This window comes from Acomys minous, assembly GCF_964271855.1.
Source record: "Acomys minous genome assembly, chromosome: 7".
NCBI classification, from domain to species: Eukaryota; Metazoa; Chordata; class Mammalia; order Rodentia; family Muridae; genus Acomys; species Acomys minous.
The window spans coordinates 25,594,622-25,614,890 of record NC_140488.1 but is presented as its reverse complement, the minus strand read 5'-3'; the positions used below and the strand labels follow the sequence as shown (position 1 = coordinate 25,614,890).

Sequence of the window (20,269 nt, the reverse complement as noted above, 5' to 3'; positions counted from 1 at the left end):
AATCCCAGCACTCAGGGAGGCAGAGGCAGGCAGATCGCTGTGAGTTTGAGCCCAGCCTGGTCTACAAAGGGAGTCCAGGACAGCCAAGGCTACACAGAGAGACCCTGTCTCGAAAAATAAAACAACAACAAGAAATCTACAAAATTAGCCGAGTGGCTCTCTACAGAAAAGAGAATTTTGAAACAATGAGAAATGAGGACAATGAAGCACAGGAAAGTAAGATGGGGTGAGGTAGGGACAGGCAGACTGTGGGTTGCCTGAGGGCTCTAAGGTGATTTTTAAAAGATGCCACATCTTAGCTTTTTCTGTAGGTCTTGGGCAGAATATAAATTAATAAAATTAATGGATATTTGGGAGAAAAGAAATCACAGTACAAGTAGCAAGAGTGAATATCATTCACTCTGTTTCCAGCCTTAGAGAAGAGCATTCACCCTTTCATCACTGAAACACTGATGACACTATAACAGCTATAGAGATTTACTTATGCTCACTCACACTGTGAAATGTCTACTATACTAACTTGTTGAGTATCGTTGACAATTGTGGTAAAATACATGTAAACTAACTTTTTTGAGACACAGAAAAATGCGTCTAATGCTTTGAAAGCCTCTCTATGAAGCCTAGGCTCATCTGCAACTTACTGTGTAACCTCAGCACACACACACACACACACACACACACACACACGCACACGCACACGCACACGCACACGCACACACACACAAGCACACACATGCACACACATGCACAAATGAAAATTTTAAACTTAAAAACATGGGCCAGAGAGATGGCTCAGTGATTAAGAGCACTTGCTGCTTTTACGAAGGACCTAAGTTTGTTTCCTAGGACCCATATGGTAGCATATGACCATCTGTAGCTCTCCACAGGTACTGCACACACATGGTGCATATATATACATGCAGGTACAACATTAATATATATAATTTTTAAAATAAATATTTTTTAAAATTAAAAACTGAGAACAGAATACAAGAGATGGAAGAGAGACTCTCAAACATAGAAGATATGATAGAAGAAATTTAAATCAAAGAAAATATTAAATCTAAAAAGATCCTGACAGAAACATCCAAGAAATCTGGGACACTATGAAAAGATTAAAACGTAAGAATAATAGGAAGATTCCCAGCTCAAAGGTCCAGAAAATATTTTCAATAAAATCATAAAAGAAAAATTCCCTGACAAAGAAAAAGATGCTTAAAAACATACAAGAAGCTTACAGAACACTAAATAGATTAGACCAGAAAAGAAAATCCTCATGTCACATAATAATCAAAACACTAAAACATAGAAAGAATATTAAAAGCTGCAAGGAAAAAAGGCCAAGTAATGTATAAAGGCAGACCTATCAGAATTACACCTGACTTCTCAACAGAGGTTCTAGAAGCTAGAAGGGCCTGAACAGATGTCTTACAGCCTCTAAGAGACCACAGATGCCAGTCCATACTTTTATGTCCAGACAAACTTTCAATCACTATAGATGGAGAAATGAGATATTCCATGGAAAAACCAAATTTAAACAATATCTACCCACAAATGCAGCCCTACAGAAGATACTAGAAGAAAATCACCAACCCAAGGAGGTTAACTACACCCAAGAAAACACAGGAAATAATTCCACATGAGCAAAAACCAAAGGAAGGGAAAGCATGTGTGTACACACACACACACACACACACACACACACACACACACACACACACACACACACTCACACTACAACCACCAACAATTAGGGAAACTACACTCTTCACAATAGTCACAAGCAATAAAAAGTAACTTGGTGTAACTCTAACCAAGCAAATCAAGGACCTGTATGATGAGAACTTCAAGTCTCTGAGGAAAGAAATTGAAGAAGATATCAGAAGATGGAAAGATCTCCCATGCTCGTGGATTGGTAGGATTAACATAGTAAAAATGGCCATCTTACCAAAAGCGATCTACAGATTCAATACAATTCCCCTAAAATACCAACACAATCCTTTACAGACCTCAAAAGAACAATTCTAATCTTTATATGAAAAAAAACCCAACAGAATAGCTAAAATAATCCTGTACAATAAAAGATCATCCAGAGGAATCTCCATCTGATTTCAAGCTGTACTGCAAAGCAATAAAAAGTAAAAACTGCACAGAGAGATATGAGGGAAGACAGCAGACCTAGGGAAAGCGGGGACAGGAAGACAAAGGGTCTGTAGAGAAAGGAGAAACCGTGGGCAGAGGCATCTCTGTACAAGCTGGGGACCTAAGTCATGGTAGGCTCCCAGGGGGATATGAGAAGGACACTAGCAGAGACTTCTAGCAGCAGGGACCATAGAGACTGAAGAAGATAACCTCTAACCAAACAAGTCTCCTAGTAGAGGGAGGGGAACACCAACTCACCCACAAAAACTTAGATCCAAACTTACCCTGCCTACAAGATGTGCATGGATAAATATAGAGCAATATAGCAGAGATTGAGGGAAGGTCCAACCAATGCCTGGCCCAACCCAAGACCCAAACCGTAGGAGAGAGCCAACCCCTGACACTATTAAGGACACTCTGCTATGCTTGCAGACAGGAGTCTCTTTGGTTTTTTGAGACAAGGTTTCTCTGTGTAGCCTTGGCTGTCCCGAACTAGCTTTGTAGATCAGGCTGGCCTCAAACTCAGAGATGTGCCTGCCTCAGTCCTCTCACAACTTGATTCCTCCCTACCCCCCTTCCCCACCTGGCTCTCTCCCTCCAGCCACTCCCATGTCTGTTCTATCTCCCCTTCTCAGTAAGACTCAAACATACCCCTTGGGACTCCCTTGTTACTTAGCTTCTTTGGGTCTGTGGATATAATTGAGTACATAGCATGTTTCTCTTTCTGGGTCTGGGTTACCTCATTGAGAATGACCTTATCTAGTTCCATCCATTTTCCTGCAAATTTCATGATGTCATTGTTTTTAATAGAGTAGCATCCCGTTGTGTGGGGAGCATCTCTGGGAAGAGTTAAAAACTTAGGACAATAGAAACGCCCAGGAATCTATGCAGGTGACTCTAACTAAGACTCCTAGCAATGGGGGATATGGAGCCTGAAATGGTCATCTCCTATGACTAGAAATGATTTCCAAAGGAGGGACTGGGACACCAACTCAGCCACAAAATCTTAGACCAGCACTTTCTCTTGTCAGCAAGACATGCCAGAGACAATCCCAACACTAGAGGAGACAGAGGCAGGTGGATTGTTGTGAGGCTAGCCTAGTCTACAAAGTGAGTCCAGGACAGCCAAGGCTACACAGAGAAACTCCGTCTCAAAAGAAAGAAAGAAAGAAAGAAAGAAAGAAAGAAAGACAGACAGACAGACAGACAGACAGACAGACAGACGTGCCAGGGTAAAGATGGAGCAGAAATTGAGGGAATAGCCAATCAATGACTGGCCCAGCTTGAGACCTATGCCATGAGAGAGCCCATCTCTGGCAGTATTAATGACACTCTGCTATACTTCCCAACAGGAACCTAGCATAACTATCACCTGAGAGGCTCCACCCAGCAACTAATGGAAACAGATGCAGAGACCCACAGTCAAAAATTAGGCAGAGCTTGGGCAAATCTATGGAAGAGAAGGATGAAGGAATGAAGGAGCTAGAGAGGACAAGAGCACCACAAGAAAACATACAGAACCAACAAACCTGGGCACGTAGAGGCCCACAGAGACTGAGCCACCAGAGGGCACAAATGGGACAGACCTAGGCCCTCTGCACATATGTAACAGCGGTGCAGCTTAGTCTGCATGTGGGACTCCTAACAGGAGGAGCAGGGCTGTCTCTGACTCTGTTGCTTGTCTTGGGATCCTTTTCCCCTAAGTGGGCTGCCTAGCCTAGCTACAATAGATGATGCACCTAGTCCTACTGTAATTTGATATTCCAAGGCAGGTTGATATGCATGGGACCCTTTTCCCCTAATTGAGCTGCCTTGCCTAGCCACAATAGGAGAAGATGCGCCTAGTCCTTGTACAACTTGATATGCCAAGACATCTTGATAGTCATGGGAGGCCTCTCTTTTTCTGAGGCTTTTCTGAGGAGAAAAGGAGGACAGGACGGGAGGATGGCAGGGAGGTGAGGTGACAGGGAGGGACTAGGAGCAGAGCAGGGAGGGGAAGCTGCAATCAGGATGTAAAAGTAATTAATTAATTAAAATTAAACAAATAAATATAAAAATTTGACTTCTGCTCACATGTAGGTTAAATTTATTAAGAAGTTAAAAAAAAGAGTCTATCTTAAATATGAAGGTACATACAAATGACATTTTTAAAAGATGAAGAACAATCTATCATTTAACACCAATAAAAATAAATCTTTTGAAATGATATCAACATCAAAACAGATTACAGATGCAGGAGTAGTGCTCACCTATAATCCCAGCATTCAGGAGGATGAGGCGGGAATGCCAAATTCCAGGCTGGCCTGGGTACGTAGTGAGCACCTGTCTCGAAAAAAATCAAAATAGATTTCAATTACAGAATATTACCACAGTCAAAAATTGGAATTTTGTGATGTTAAAAGGACCAACTCAAGAGAGCATAAGCTGGAGCAGGGCTGCAGTGGTGCACACCTTTAATCCCAGCACTCAGGAGGCAGAGGCAGGTGGATCTCTGTGAGTTCGAGGCCAGACCAGTTTACAGAGTGAGCTCCAGGGCAGCCAAGGCTACACAGAGAAATCTTGTCTCAAAAAACAAAACAAAAACATAAACTGAAATATTTCTATACCATTATTTGTTTTTTGTTGCTGCTTAGCAAATTACTACAAACTCAGTGATTTAAAGCAGCGTGTCTTTTCCATTTTCCTCTTTACATGGATTAGGAGGCTGACAGTGGCTTCTTAGCTAAGTTCTCTACCCAGAATTTAACAAGGCTATAATCAAGGTAACTTTTGTTCTCTTACGTTAGATAAACAAGGAAAGAATATATGTTCAGGCTCCTTCAGGGACTTGGAGGATTTTATTTCCTTGTAACTGTATGACTGAGGACCACACTTTGACCTATTTACCAGATTAACCTAATGGGCACTTCTAGAACACTCCAATCACCAACAGCATAATAGCTATTTGTTTTTCTTTTTTTTAATTTTTAAATTTTATTTTATTAATTCATTCATATTACATCTCAATGGTTATCCCATCCCTTGTATCCTCCTATTCCTCCCTCCCTCCCATTTTCCACTTACTCCCCTCCCCTATGACTGTGACTGAGGGGGACTTCCTCCCCCTTTCAAAAGCCCATAGAATAACTATCAACATATACCACAAATAGAGTCACCAAACAAGTTGCAATATACTGTGAAGGATTAAAATAATAAAATGTATTATCTCTAACTACAACTGAATTAGGAGTTGATAAAAGAAAGACTTCTGGAAAATCCTGAAATACTTCAAAAGTAAAGAGCACACTTATCGTGGCTGGAGAGATGGCTCAGAGGTTAAGAGCACTAACTACTCCTCCAAAGGTCCTGAGTTCAATTCCCAGCAACCACATGGTGGCTCACAATCATCTATAGTGAGATCTAATGTCCTCTTCTGGCCTGAAGGAAGAGCCCTGTATACATAATAAATAAATAAATAAATAAATAAATAAATAAATAAATAAATAAGTAGCACACGTATCAATAACCCATAGGTCAAAGAGGAAATCAAATGGAAAATTCAAAATAAGTTGGAACTAATAGGAAATTAAATTACAATAAAATATTTGAAAACTTCTGAAACACTGAAAAGCAGTACTTGGGGGAGAAAGAAAGGTTTATAATACCTGGTGCTTATGTTATAAAACAAAAAAGATCTTCAACCAGTGACCTCATCTTCAATTTGAAAAGCCTCAGTAGATAAGAGCAAATGAAACCTAAAGTAAGCAAAAGAAGTAAAATTAATTATAAATTAACAAAAATTACAAAACTCTAGTCAGTTTCATCAGGACAAAAGATAAAACACACATAACAAGATTCTATAGACATTTGAAAATGACAGTTGATTTATAAGTTCCTAACAATGAACATGAAAATGAATATAAGACAGACAAATTTTTTCTTTTCTTTCCTTTTCCTTTTGTTTTGTTTTGTTTTGTTAAGACAGTGTTTCTCTATGTAACAGCTCTGACTGTCCTGGAACTTACTCTGTAGACCAGGCTGGCCTTGAACTCACAGAGATCCACCTGCCTTTGCCTCCCAAGTGCTGGGATTAAAGGCGTGAGCCACCACCGCCCGGCTCAGACAATTTTTTTAAATCCCACAGCTTGAGTCTGGAGAGATGACTCAGTGGTTAAGAGCACTGGCTGTTCTTCCAGAAGACCAGGGTTCAATCCCCAGCACCCACAGGCAGCTCACAACTGTCTGTAACTCTAGTTCCAAAGGATCCAACAGCCTCACACAGATACACAGGCACGCAAAACACAAATGCATATAAAATTAAGATAAAATAAAATAATTTTTTAAAAAAAAATCCCACAAACTGCCAAAGTTCACTTGAAGAAAAAGGAAAGGGCTAAAGGTTTTTGTCAGTGGTTAAGAGCACTTGTTGCTCTTGCAAGGGACCTGGGTTCTATTCCAATCACCAACATGGTGTCTCACAACCATACATAACTCCTGTTCCAGAGGATGTGACATTCTCTTCTAACCTCCTTGGGCACCAGGCACACATGTAGTACATATACATACATGCAGGCAAAACACTTAAAATTTAAAAAAAATTGAAAACAAAACAAAAAATAAGTATGATACTGGGCATAGTGGCACGCATCAATAATCCTCAATGTGGGGACCTGCATTGTGCACTTTAAATGAGTGAAAGCAAGGCATGTTGGGAGGGAGGGTGGGACCAGGAAGAGAGGAGGGAGGGGGCTATGACTGGGATGTAAAGTGAATAATTAATAAAATAAACCCTCTATACAGCAACAATAAAATCACAAACAAGCCGGAGCTGGTCTATTGATGCATACCTGTTATCCCAGCACTCAGGCAGCTGGAGCAGAAGGATCTCAAGTTTCAAACCATCGTATGGTACTTACTGAGTGCAAGGCCAGCCTGTGTTACATAGTAATATCCTGTCTCAAACATAACAAAAAAGAACTCTAAACAGAAGTTCAGCAAATTGACCTGCCAGAGGTGGCACACACCTTTAATCCCAACACTCAGGAGGCAGAGGCAGGAGGATCTCTGAGTTGGAGGCCAGCCTGATCTACAGAGTGAGTTCCAGGATGGCCAAGGCTACACAGAGGAACCCCATCTGAAAACAAACAAACAAACAAAAACAAAACAAACAAACAAACAAAAGGGTCCAACAAATCAAGTCCAACAATACGTTCAAAAGTGTAACACATCAAGCCGGGCATGGTGGTACACGCCTGTAATCCCAGCACTCGGGAGGCAGAGGCAGGCGGATCTCTGTGAGTTCCAGGCCAGCCTGGTCTACAAAGCGAGTCCAGGGCAGCCAAGGCTACACAGACAGACCCTGTCTGGAAAAACCAAAAAAAAAAAAAAAAAAAGAAAAGAAAAAAAGTATAATACATCATACCTTCAGAAGCGTTACCCCAGACTGAAAACTTAGTTTAATATTAAAAATAGAATTGATGTGATTCACCATATTAACAAACTCAAAAATAAAAGCTAGGGATGGAAAGGTTCCTTCGTAGTTAAGTACACATGCTGCTTTCCCAAAAGACCTGAGTTCTGGTCCAAGTACCCACCTCAGAAGGCTCAAAACCCCCATGAGTGCAGCTCCACGAGAGTGCAGCACCCTCTTCTGGTCTCTGCAGGCATCAGCAGTCACATGTGCATAGACACACAGGTTCTGTTCTTTTTGTTTGTTTGTTTGTTTGTTTGTTTGTTTTTTGTTTTTTGAGACAGGGTTTCTCTGTGTAGCCTTGGCTGTCCTGGACTCTCTTTGTAGACCAGGCTGGCCTCGAACTCACAGTGATCCACCTGCCTCTGCCTCCCTGAGTGCTGGGATTAAAGGCGTGCGCCACCACGCCCTACACATACTATTCTTTTTTATTTAAAAAGCCACATAATAATCTCTGTAGCAATGGTTCTCAACCCATGGGTCTCAACTCCTTTGGGGGCTGACTGACTCTTTCATGGGGGGGGCGTCTCCTAAGACCACCGGAAAACACAGATATGTATGTCACGATTCATAACAGTGCCAAAATTACAGTTGTGAAGTAGCAACGAAATAATTTTATGGTTGCGGTCACCACAACAGGAGGGACTGTATTAAAGGGTCACAGCATTAGGGAGGGTGAGAACCACTGCTTTCTAGGTACAGAAAAAGCATCTGACAAGCCAAGTTCCTTCCTAAGGAAAGACATGGTGGCAAGAGCAACTCTAGCTGTGTTTAGCAGAGGCCGCCAGGCAGCTGGTCACGTTGCATCCACGGTCAGGAGCAAAGGGATATGAATAGTGTCTCCACTTGCCTTCTCCTTTTGATGAAGTCTAAAACTTGGTCCCGTGGTTGCGCTGACTACATCTTCAGGGCGAGTCTAGCCTCCTCAGGTAAGCCTCTCTAAAAACACCTTCACACACATATCCAGAGGTGTGAGTCCTAGACGATTCTAATTGACAGTGGTGATAAACCATTACACTGATAAAGCAGATGTACACAAACAGAACCCCGTACAATTAAATATTACATAATGCTGAAACATCAAATGCATTCCCTAAGATTAGGAGCAAGCTGGGCGTGGTGGCACACATATACCTTTAATCTCAGAACTCGGGAGGCAGAGGCAGGTGGATCTCTGTGAGTTTGAGGCCAGCCTGGTCTACAAGGCAGTCCAGGACACACAAAACAGACCCAAAAAACAAAAACAAACAAAAAAAATCAGGAACAAGGCCTGGAGGCATGGATACCCACTTCTACTCCTCGATTCAACATTGTACTACAGGGAGGTTCTAGTCACTGCAATAAGGAAAAGGAAAAAAAAAACTGCATGAAGATTTAAAAAGGAAGAAATAGGGTTAGAGGTCGGACATGGTGGCACACTCCGGGAATCCCAGCACCTGGGAGGCAGAGGCAAGCAGATCTCTGAGCGCTCCAGGCAAGCCTGGTCTACAGAGAAAGTGCCAGGATAGCCAAAGCTATACAGAAAAGCCTTGTGTTTAAAAAAAAAAAAAAGGAAATAGGAGTGAAGCTAATGTTTACTGTGTAGGGCCTTGGGTTCCCTCCCCAGCATTGCAAAAAGAAAATAGGGGAAAGGAGAGCACACAGGAGGCGAAGAGGGAGGCGAGGCATGCGAGGGAAAGGAGAAGGAGGGGAGAAGAAGAGAAAGGAGAGCACAGGAATAAATCTCCTTTGGATTTTTTTAGATGACATGATTATGGCACAACAGAATCCTGCATCGAAGCTGGGTGTGGTGGTGCACACCTTTAATCCCAGCATTCGGGGAGGCCAGCCCAGTCTACAAAGCAAGTTCAGGACAGCCAAGATTACACAGAAAAACCCAATATCGGGAGGGGGGAAATGGGGGCGGGGGTAGGGTGGGGGGTGGGGAGAGAGAGAAGAGATCTAGATAAAAAAAGATAGCAGATCATGACTGGGCATGGTGGCATAGGCCTTGAATCCCAGCACTAGGGAGACAGAGACAGATGGACCTCTGTAAGTTTGAGGCCAACCTGGTCTACAAAGTGAGTTCCAGAACAACTAGGGCTACATGGTGAGACCCTGTTTCACAAGAATAACAACAAAACCCAGGCAGTGATGGTGTACACCTGCAGTCCCAGCATTTGGGAAGGCAGAGGCAGGTGGATCTCTGTGAGTTCAAGGCCACACTGGTTTACAAAGTAAGTCCAGGACAGTCAAAGCTACACAGAGAAACCCTGTCTCGAAAAACTAATAATAATAATAATAATAATAATAATAATAATAATAATAATAATAATAATAATAATCCTTAAATTATTTCAGGAGATGGCAGGCATAAAGGCACACATCTTTAAATACAAAACTCATAAGGCAGAGGCAAGTAGATTCCTATGATTTTAAGACAAGCCTAGCCTATATAGTGAATTCCAGACCAGTCAGGGCTATATAAGAGCCTGTCTTAAATAGAGAGGGTAGGATTGCAGGATAAAAGATTTCAACTAACAGCAAATAACTGGAAACATAAGTTTTAAAGGCAATACAATTTTAAACAGTGTAAAAATAATCAAGCACAAATCTACAAGACTGTACCCCTGAAGATTTTGAAACAGCAGTATAATTAAAGAAGACCTAAATAAATATATGTTGGTTCATTATTCAGATAATTCGATGTTGTTGAATAGAAATTGTGTCCAGGACAGCTAGGGTTACAGAGTGAGACCAGTCTGAAAAAAGAAGAAGATGAAATTGTGTCCAAATTGATCTAGAAATTCAGTAATTTCTAATCAAAACCCTAATAATATTTCCTTTAATAAATAAAAAATACTGGAAAAGTACAACAAAAGCATAGCTACTTGTGTCTAATATAATTCTGTTACATGAAGGAAAGAGTCAGGCAGCCTTACAAAAATAGCTAATTTTAGGATGGGAACAGGAAATATACAAGCTCTTATAACATTTTGTGGTGCCAGAAAATAAGGAAGTGCCCAAACAAACTGAGCAAGACCACTTTGATGAGAGTTCCTGTCTCAAAGGGACACAAGAACCAACAGACAGCATTCCTAGTGATCAAAGCCACAATAATTTCAGCAACAAAATAGTGCCATGTTGAATAATAACCCAAAGCATAAAAGAAATATTTATGAGTTCATAGCATTATAGTGATCAAATAGCTTAAGATGAGGTACCAAGCCTCACATTTTTTTAAAGAATCCAAAGCAATAATAGGGGTAGTCAATCCTCGAAGAGAGGCAGCATTTCTGTCCTTTCCTTGAGTATGAACCGCAAGACAGATGTCCTTCCAAATGGTACAGTAGGAAAACAAGGAAGGAATCAAGGAACAGTGGATCAAATTTGACAAAGTGCTACCCAAGCCAGTGGCCAAAGGCTCTCAGTGGTAAAAAGTCGCGTTGATAACTGCACTTTGGGCATAAAATGATGAAATGGCATGCTACTCTGTAGTCTTTCCAGCAATGCTGAAATCTATCCATGAGGAAAACAACAGCCAGGGTGGCGCATGCCTGCAATCCCAGGATTCTGGAGGCTAAAGCAAGAAAGAAGATCATACGCTCAAGGCCAATCTAGACTACATATCAAGTTCTAGCCAGCTATACTACATAATTAGACTCTGTCTTAAAAACAAAAAGAAAGTGTTAAATTCCAATAGGAGAATAGCCTACAAAATACCTAATTAGTACTGCTGGAATTGTCAAGGTCACTAAAAGCAAGGAAAGTCTGAGAGACTGTCACAAACGAGAGGAATCTGAGGACAGGTGATGGATAAACGTAGTTGGCATTCTGGATAACAGTCTGTAACAATGCCAGTAATAGTGATGCACAGCTTTGATCTCAGCACCTGGGAGGCAGAGACGGGGATTTCTGTTAATTCAAGGCCAACCTGTTCTACATAGTGTGTTCCAGGACAGCTAGAGATACATAGTGAGTGAGACCCTGTCTCAGAAAATAAATGAATAAATAAAAATTTAAAAGTAGAAGTTTAAGGATTCTGAAACAGAAAAAAAATGGTTAAAAACTAAGGAAATATGAATTCAATAAATAGGTAAAAACTAAGAAAAAAGAATAGTGTGGAGTCGGATTAATAATAATGTATTAATTGAGTATTATAATATTAGATGCTGAAATATATTAAAAGGAATAATAATCAGTGAGAGTGGGAATATAATTAGCAGTAGAGCTCCTACCTAGTATGCATGAGGACACCTTGGTTCCTTCTCAAGCCTAAATTTTTAAATCAGAAATCATCCAATGTAATTAACTATTTTAACAAAACTGTATTGAAATTCAAATATTCACTTAATTAAGTGCAAAAAAAGTTTGAAAAATTCATGCCCATTCATGATATTTAGAAAATGTTGGTAAGATGACAATATAAAAGACGACTTCCTCCATCTAATAATAAGGATCCCTAAAAGAGGAGCTACCCTGATGTCTTAGCAGTTAAGAGCACTTGTTGCTTTTATAAAGGCCCCTCCATTTCCACTGTCCATGTGGTGGTTCAGAACTACCTGTAACTGTCCCAGAGGTCCAACAGGCTCTTCTGACTTACAGAGACTCATGCATGCATTTGGTACATAATCATACACTCAGGCACACACACATGAAATAAAATAAAATAATTATTTTTTTTAATTGCCAAGAGACAGCTATAGTAGCAGAAGACACAGCAGAAGGTCAGGATCACAATTTCAAGGCCAGCCTGGTCTACATAGTGAGTTGCAGATCATCCTGGGGCTAAGGTAAGCTCCTGCCACAGAAAAGGAATCTATGAACATCTTACAGGACCAGGAAGATGGTTCAACAGGTAAAAGTGCCTGATGCACGAGCCTGACAACCTAAGGTCACCAACTCCAAACCCCCTTAAAAAGTCCACTTATGATCCCAGCACTCGTACAGTGAGGGAGATGGGAGAGCTGGCCAGAAGCTCATGAGCCAGCTGTGGAGTAAACAGTACAGTGACAGAAGAACAAGGGAGAGAGACCTTGCCTCAGCAAGGTGGAAAGAGAAAACTGAGTCCTAAAAAGCTGGCCCCGGACCACCACACCTATGCTATCGCATGAGCATATATATATGCTGTGTATGCACATGTGAACAAAGAGAGAAAGAGGGAGGGTAAATAAATAAGTAAAATGTTAAATAAAAGAAAATCCTACACCAAACATATTTAATGGTGGAATGCTGAAGCTTTCTCCAAAAGAACTGAAAGCAAGCAAAGTTATCTACTTTCATCATTTCTTTTTTTTTTTTTAAGATTTATTTATTATGGTATACCATGCATATGTGCCTGCTCGCCAGGAGAGGGCACCAGACCTCACTATAGATGGTTGTGAGCCACCATGTGGTTGCTGGGAATTGAACTCAGGACCTCTGGAAGAGCAGAGAGTGCTCTTAAGCTCTGAGCCATTGCTCCGGCCCTTCTTTCACTATTTCAAGATTGTCCTGGATATCCTAATCAATGCAAAAAGGCAAAGAAACAAAAGGCACTAGTTTTTGAAAAGAAGAAATGAAGTATGTCTTGGTGCTACTTTTTAACTCTGTTCTATTTGGGGGTTCCTTAATTCTCTACTTCCCTTCCAACCTCCACCCCACCCCTAGGTAGGAGAGAAATAAGATTAGAAGGGACAGGGGATGTAGACCTCTTTAGACTTAGCTCCAGCTGGTTAGGGTCTTCGGGTTCTTGGGGGAAATACCATTCTCAGTCATCAGGCTATCTAGCAGTCCAATGGCAAACGGCAAACTCTAAGCAGGAAGAACCAGCAGCTTCCCTCTTCCTCTATCCTTCTCGAAGCCCTCATGCCTTCCTCTCTCTAGGTGCTCAGAATTAAACTGTGTACAGCTGACAATGACCATGTCCCTCTCCCAGCTGCATGGGGCAGTTATCAGCTGTGGATAAACTAAGACAGTCATATATCCCATACTAGAGATTAAAACAAAAACATAATTATATAACATAAAACTGACGTGTGTGTGTGTGTTTGTGTATGTGTGTGTGTGTGTGTGTGTGTGTGTGTGTGTGTGTGTGTGTGTGTGTGTTTTGCTGGGGACTGTACCCAGAGCCTTATACATGCTAGGCAAGCACACTACTACCAATTTGTAACCCCAGCCCACCTTAAAAATGTATTTTTATGGACTGGGGAGATTGCTCACTGGTTAAGGTGTTTGCCACACACATAAATACTGGGTAGATGTGGTGCCTGTAATTCCAGCTTTGAAGGTTGGAGATAGGAGATTGCCCAGAGCAGACTGGCTAATGAGACTAGTTATATCAAAGGGAAAGCTCTGGGCTTCATAGGGAGACCTTGACTCAATAAAAAGATTACTGTATGAATCTTGGGCCTCCACATGCAGTCAAACATATGTGCACACATACCCATATACATGTGCCTACACCCATGCAAACATGCAAACATATACATGCATACTCACTGGAAGGGAGAAAGAAGGAAAGTTTTGGGGGTATTGTTTTTTGTTGTTTTCTTTTGTTTTGTTTTGAGACAGGGTCTCACTAAGTAGCTCCAGCTGTCCTGGAATTCATTATGTAGACCAGGATGGCCGCAAACTCCTATGAGTCCACAAGACTCTGCCTCCCATGTGCTGGAATTAAAGGCATAGATCACTATGCCCAGAAGAAAAAAAAGTTTTTTTTAATTTTGAGAAAGGGATTCACTAAATTAACCAAGTTGGCCTTAAATTTTAGAAATTACAGGTTTGCACTATCAGACCTGGAAAAAAAATGTGTTCACTTAGAGATGACATTATTCATCTGGAAAGTCCTCAAGAGACTTCAAAACCAAATATTAGAACTAATTAGTGAGCATGATGATATCACAGGTCATAGATAAAAGATTTATTTTTATTATTTTTAACAGTATGGAAAGGGCTCTGTATGTTGGTATGTGCATGTGATTTTAGGTATCTGTGGAAGCCAGAAGCATCTGATGCCCTGGAGCTGGAGTTACAGACAGCTGTGAGCTGCCTGGCTGGTGTTGGGAACTGAACCCCAGTTCCCTGGAAGGACAGCAAGTGCTCTTAAGCACCAAGCCATATTTCTAGCCCCACCCCATATTTTAGACAGGGTTTTGCTATGTAGCGCTGGTTAATCTGGTACTAACTGCGTGGCATTGACTGGCCTGAAATGCTTTAAGCTTGAGTCAAATCCTCCTATCTCAGCCTCCGTGTGACAGAAACAGTTTATCTTATTCTTTAAAAAAAAAATCAGCTTGTGAGTGGGTTGGTGTTCCCCTCCCTCTACCAGGAGACTTGTCTAGTTAGAGGGTGTCCTCTTCGGTCTCTATGACCCCTGCTACTAGGAGTCTCTGCTAGAGTCGCTCTCTTATCCCCCTGGGAGCCTGCCCTGACTTAGGTCTCCAGCTTGTCAGAGAGATGCCCCTGCCCACATTTTCTTTTTTCTCTACAGGGTTTCTGTCGTCCCACTCTCCCAAGGTTTGCTTTTCCCCCTCATCTCTCTCTGTTTCCTCTCCTACCTTGTTCCCTCTCTTCAACCACTACTTCTGTCTCTTCTATTTCCCCTTCTGAGAGAGATTTAAGCATCCTCCCTTGTGTCCTCCTTATTACTCGTCTTCTTTGGGTCTGTGCACTGTAGTATGTTTATGCTGTACTATATGGCTAAAATCCACTTATAAGTGAGTACATACCATGTGTATCTTTTGGGTCTGGGTTACCTCACTCAGGAAACTTTACCTCAAAATTCGTCCTGCCTACAAGATGTGCAGGGATAGAGTAAATAGAGGAGAGATTGAGGTAATGTCCAACCAATGCCTGGCCTAATCCAAAACCCACCCCATGGGAGAGAGCCAATCTCTAACACTATTAATGATACTCTGCTATGCTTGCAGACAGGAGTCCAGCAGAGCTGTCCTCTGAGAGACTCCGCCCACAGTGCCTAGAAACAGATGCTGAGACTCACAGCCAAACATTGGGCAATGCACAGGGAACTTTGTGGAAAAGGAGGGTGGGGAGAAAAGGACCTGGAGGTGGCAGAAGCTTTACAAGAAGGGCAACAGAGCCAACTAACCAGGACCCAGAGGGGCCTGCTGAGACTGAAGCACCAACTGAGGACCTTGCATGAACTAGACCTAGGCCCCCTACAAAGATGTAGCTGATGGGCAGCTCAGGCTTCATGTGGGTCCTCTAGTAAGGGGAGTGGGGCTCTCTTGAACATGGACTCTCCTGCCAGCTTTTCGATCACTTCCCCCTGGTGGGACTGCCTTGCCAGGCCACAGGGGAAGAGACATGCTCCGTCCTGATGTGACTTGATGAGCTGGATGGATGGGAAGGGGGAGATTAGGAACAGGGGAGGGAGGGTGGGGGAGAGGGAGGGAGGGCAAGACAGGGAGATGAGGAGGGATGGGGCTACAACCAGGATGTAAAATGAATGAATGAATGAATGAATGAATGAATGAATGAATTAGTCAGCTTAATATTGCTTCACATATCATATACTTCATTCATTTAACATATACAAGTCAACTGGGCATGGTAGTGATACACACCCAAAATTCCAGTGTTCCAGAGACATCACTTGGGGGGGAGCATGTCTGTAATCCCAGCATTTGGGAGATGGGGGCAGGAAGACCAGAACTTCAAAGTCAGATCTAGCAACATAGTGAACTTGAGACTAGTTTGGGCTATGTGTGACACTGCCTAAAATAAACATAATTTAGGAGAATTGACATTTTCCAACACTTCTCTAGTTATTAATTTATCTCCATACTGTTCTGTAGAATTATATGTAGACACAATCCCCATTGTATACAATTCATCCTAAGGATATTATGTTTTTAGTCTTTTTAAATAGTAGTTTATAAAACTTCTTTCTTTCTTCTTAGTTTTTGGAGATAAGGTTTCTCTATGTAGCCTCAGAACTTGCTATATTGGCAGTGCCTGCCTCAAACTTACAGAGATCTGCCTGCCTCTGCTTCTCAAGTGCTGGAATTAAAAACATGCATCACTTTTCTACATGTAGCCATCCAGTTAGACGAGCACTATTTGTTAAAGATGCTGTCTTTTTTCCATTCTATGGTTTTGGTTCCTTTGTCAAAAATCAAATGTCTGTAGGTATATGGGTTTATTTCTGGGTCTGTGATTCAATTCCATTGATCAACCAGTCTATTTCTATGCCAGTACCATGCTGTTTTTATTACTATTGCCCCATAGTATAGCTTGAAGCCAGGAAGAGAGATACCTCCAGAATTTCTTTGTTGTATAGGATTGTTTGTAGCTATTCCGGTTTTGTTGCTGTTGTTTTGTTTTTCCATATGAATTTAGAATTGATCTTTCAAGGTCTGCAAAGAGTGGCATTGGTATTTTGATGGGGATTTCATTGACTCTATAGATTGCTTTTGGTAAGATGGCCATTTTTACTATTTTACTATTGATCCATGAGCATGGGAGATTTTTCCATCTTCTGAAATCTTTTTCAAATTCTTTCTTCAGAGACTTGAAGTTCTTGTCACTCTCCTACATAACTACATATTTGTAACCAGTTTTACTTAGAGTAAAATTCAAATTCTTCCATCATCTATGAGGTCTTACATGACCTGAACTCTTATCTCTCTTCCCATTGTCTGTTATTTCCTATTACTCACTTTGATCCAGCAATCTGACTTTTCTGTTTCTAAAATATTGTAAGGTCTTCCCAACCCTGAGCAACTGTGTATGCATTGTTGACTCTGTCCCGAACATTCCTCCCCAGTTCTTTGCAAAACTGGTCCCTTCATATGGCATTGGCATTCCTATAATTCTATATTACACAGAACTGAAAGGCCTAGACACAGTGGTGCACACCTTTAGTCCCAGCACTTCAGAGGTAGAGGAAAGCAGATCTGTGAGTTTGAGGCCAGCCTGGTCTACAGAGAGAGTTCCAAGACACCTGGGGCTACACAGAGAAACCCTGTCTCAATAAAACAAAAAAAACCCAAAAGTCAATGATTTCTAAAAATGCTATTATTGTGATATTGTATATAAAATAGTAAGACATCATCTATCCATAAAAATATAATTTGAAGTATCTTAGGGAAATGGCAAGTAAGTCAAAGAGGATAGAATAAGTTTGTATTTTATTTTATTTCCTTAATAATAGTCTCTTTGCACCTTTTAAGTAAGGCCATGATATGGTCTAATTACATAACTGGATGGAAAGACAAACGATTGAAAAACTGGTTGAGATGATTGTCATTATCAGAGTTAACAATTATTGAGCCTTTGATGTATGACTAGCTACTTTAAGGGTTTTCCATTTATTTTACTGTTTCATGTACATATTGTTTCATTTAGTTTTCTTAACTACCTAATAAAGTATTATTCCCTTTTTTTCTTTAGAAATGGTCTCATGTAACTCAGGCTAACCACAAAACTCACTATGTAGTCGAAGACGAGCTTCAACTCCTGGTCTTCACGCCTCTTCTTTCCAAGTGCTACAAATACAGACATGTTCCACTGATGCCTGCCTGGCTTTATCATCCCATTTAAAAGATAAAAAACAAAGATACATAGGGCCTAAATGACTTAAGAACTACTAGTCTTGGACAAAAATCAGCAGCTTGCCCCCAACACTGACGACAACCTAGTTCAATCCCTGGGACGCACAAGGTGGAAGGAGATATGACTCCCATAAATTGACTTCTAACTTCTACATGCAGCATGCCATGTGTACCCCTAACAAACACAAAGTAAAAATTTAAATACGTTAAAAACCTAATAAGTGACAGAACTAAGTTTCAAACGCAATCTAGCTTTAAAACTCATAGTCAAAATGCTACAATTTCCCCCTTTTCTATCAGATTACTGCAATACCACAGACCTGAAATTGCAAGAATCTAAATTAATATAAAAACAATAATTAGGGAAAGTAGAAAGCTATTTGAGAGAGTCAGGAAATAAAAGTGATGGTGTGGGGGAATACCACAGAATGGTGAGTCAAAGATGACTCTCAAACATCTAACTTGATTGAATGACCAATCAATAAATGGTCATTATGGACCATTATAGAAATGAAGAATACAAGAGAATTCTGGTGGAAAAGCCAGAAATCACATGTTATTTTTGTGTGCTTGTGGAAACAAAGAAGTCAATCACATATACTAGCTTATAGTTTAAGAAAGACATCTAAGCCGGGCGTGGTGGTGCACACCTTTAATCCCAGCACTCAGAGGCAGGCATATTGCTTTGAGCTCAAGGCCAGCCTGGTCTACAAAGTGAGTCCAGGACAGCCAAGGCTACACAGAGAAACCCTGTCTCAAAGAAAGAAAGAAAGAAAGAAAGAAAGAAAGAAAGACAGACAGACATCCATCTAAGCCATAAGCGTAGATTTTGGAGTTCACATCTTAGTTTTAAAAGCAATTTTCTAAGGAAGAACAAATGGAACAAAGAGGCTGACAGTAGAATTCTAGGAAACACCATCATGTAGGGAATACATTTATTAGAAGTATCCAGAAGAGAAAATGGAAGAAGATGGTCACAGACCTAAGACACCAGGAAAGAGTCATCAGGGAACTCTGGGGTAGAGTTTCAACAACATTAAAATTGTTCTTAAGACCACTGGAAAGTAGTGTCTATGAAACCATAGAACATAGCTACTTTGTTCACCAATGTATCAATAACTCCTAAAACTCTGGCACATAGTCAATGATTTAAAAAAAAAATACTGAATGAAATTCTGGGAAGACAAAGACTAAGAAGTATTATTTTACTGAAGAATTTTAGAGTGTCACTAATTATCATAAGAAATTTCAGTGGAACCGTTGGGGAAAACAAAATGGAAGTGACCTAAAAGAAGTGGCTAGAATGTCTTTATGCAAGAAGTTTCCAGCTGCCAATATAGCTCAGTGGATAAAAGCATTTGACCCCAAGCCAGACAACCTAATTTTAAGCCCCTGAAGCCAGATGGCGGAAGAAAACTCCCACAGAATTTCCTCTGGTTTACATATGTGTGCAGTGACATGTACACACACACACCACACACACACACACACACACACAGAGAGAGAGAGAGAGAGAGAGAGAGAGAGAGAGAGAGAGAGAGAGAGAGAGAGAGAGAGAGAGAGAGAGAATTATGTAGCACTGGAAGAGTGCAAAAGATCTTCCTGCCTCTGCCTTACCAGTGCTAGGAATAATCCAATAACTCATCCTTGAATGGCATTTTGTTTTGTAGGAAAAAGGAACAGTGGGCTGCAATCAGAGGTACACAGGATCAAAAGGAATCCTCCTTAAGATGGGAGGAAATTTACATGTTCACGTCTCCTCGATCCTTCTGGCCACTATGCGGGAGTTCAACACAGCCTGGGACTGGCCAGTGATTGAGTTTGTGTGACACAGGCCTGGAGGCTTTGTTTTCTAAGCTTTTGGCAGGGCACGGGCTCCGTCCCCGACAGCACAGCACTCTCGCCCTCACCTCACTCATCTTGGGCAGCAAGAAAACCGAAGGACTAGGGAACGCCGGCGCTGAGTAACAGAGCTCCGAACAGAACCGGGACTGCAAAGTCCCACCCACCAACAATGCCGCCCCCGGCTAGGCAACGGGGTTTTGCACAGGCCAATCCTGAAGCGCCTCGTTTTACATAGGCCAATCCTTAGGCACAATTTTTCGCAAGTCCTTCCCTAGGCGGAAATGACGCGTCTTGTCGT

The 20,269-nt window shown here is 41.3% G+C and overlaps 1 protein-coding gene across 7 annotated transcripts in view; it reads right to left on the bottom strand.

Annotated features, from left to right (window-relative positions):
• Positions 1-20,208, bottom strand: part of LOC311602438 (homeobox protein Crxos-like) — a 42,696-nt gene extending 22,488 nt beyond the window's left edge. For 4 of the 7 annotated variants that reach the window (XM_084790504.1, XM_084790509.1, XM_084790508.1 and 1 more), the window contains exons 1-3: positions 20,037-20,208; positions 5,787-5,876; positions 4,392-4,464 (exon numbers count right to left, since the gene is read on the bottom strand). The gene's annotated coding sequence lies outside the window, so the exon portion shown is untranslated. Of the gene's footprint in view, positions 1-4,391; positions 4,469-5,786; positions 5,877-9,391; positions 9,412-19,743; positions 19,993-20,036 lie in introns of those variants that run through there. The other 3 variants (XM_084790507.1, XM_084790510.1, XM_084790506.1) reach the window with 3 other exon arrangements.
• Between the last annotated feature and the right edge of the window lie 61 nt (positions 20,209-20,269).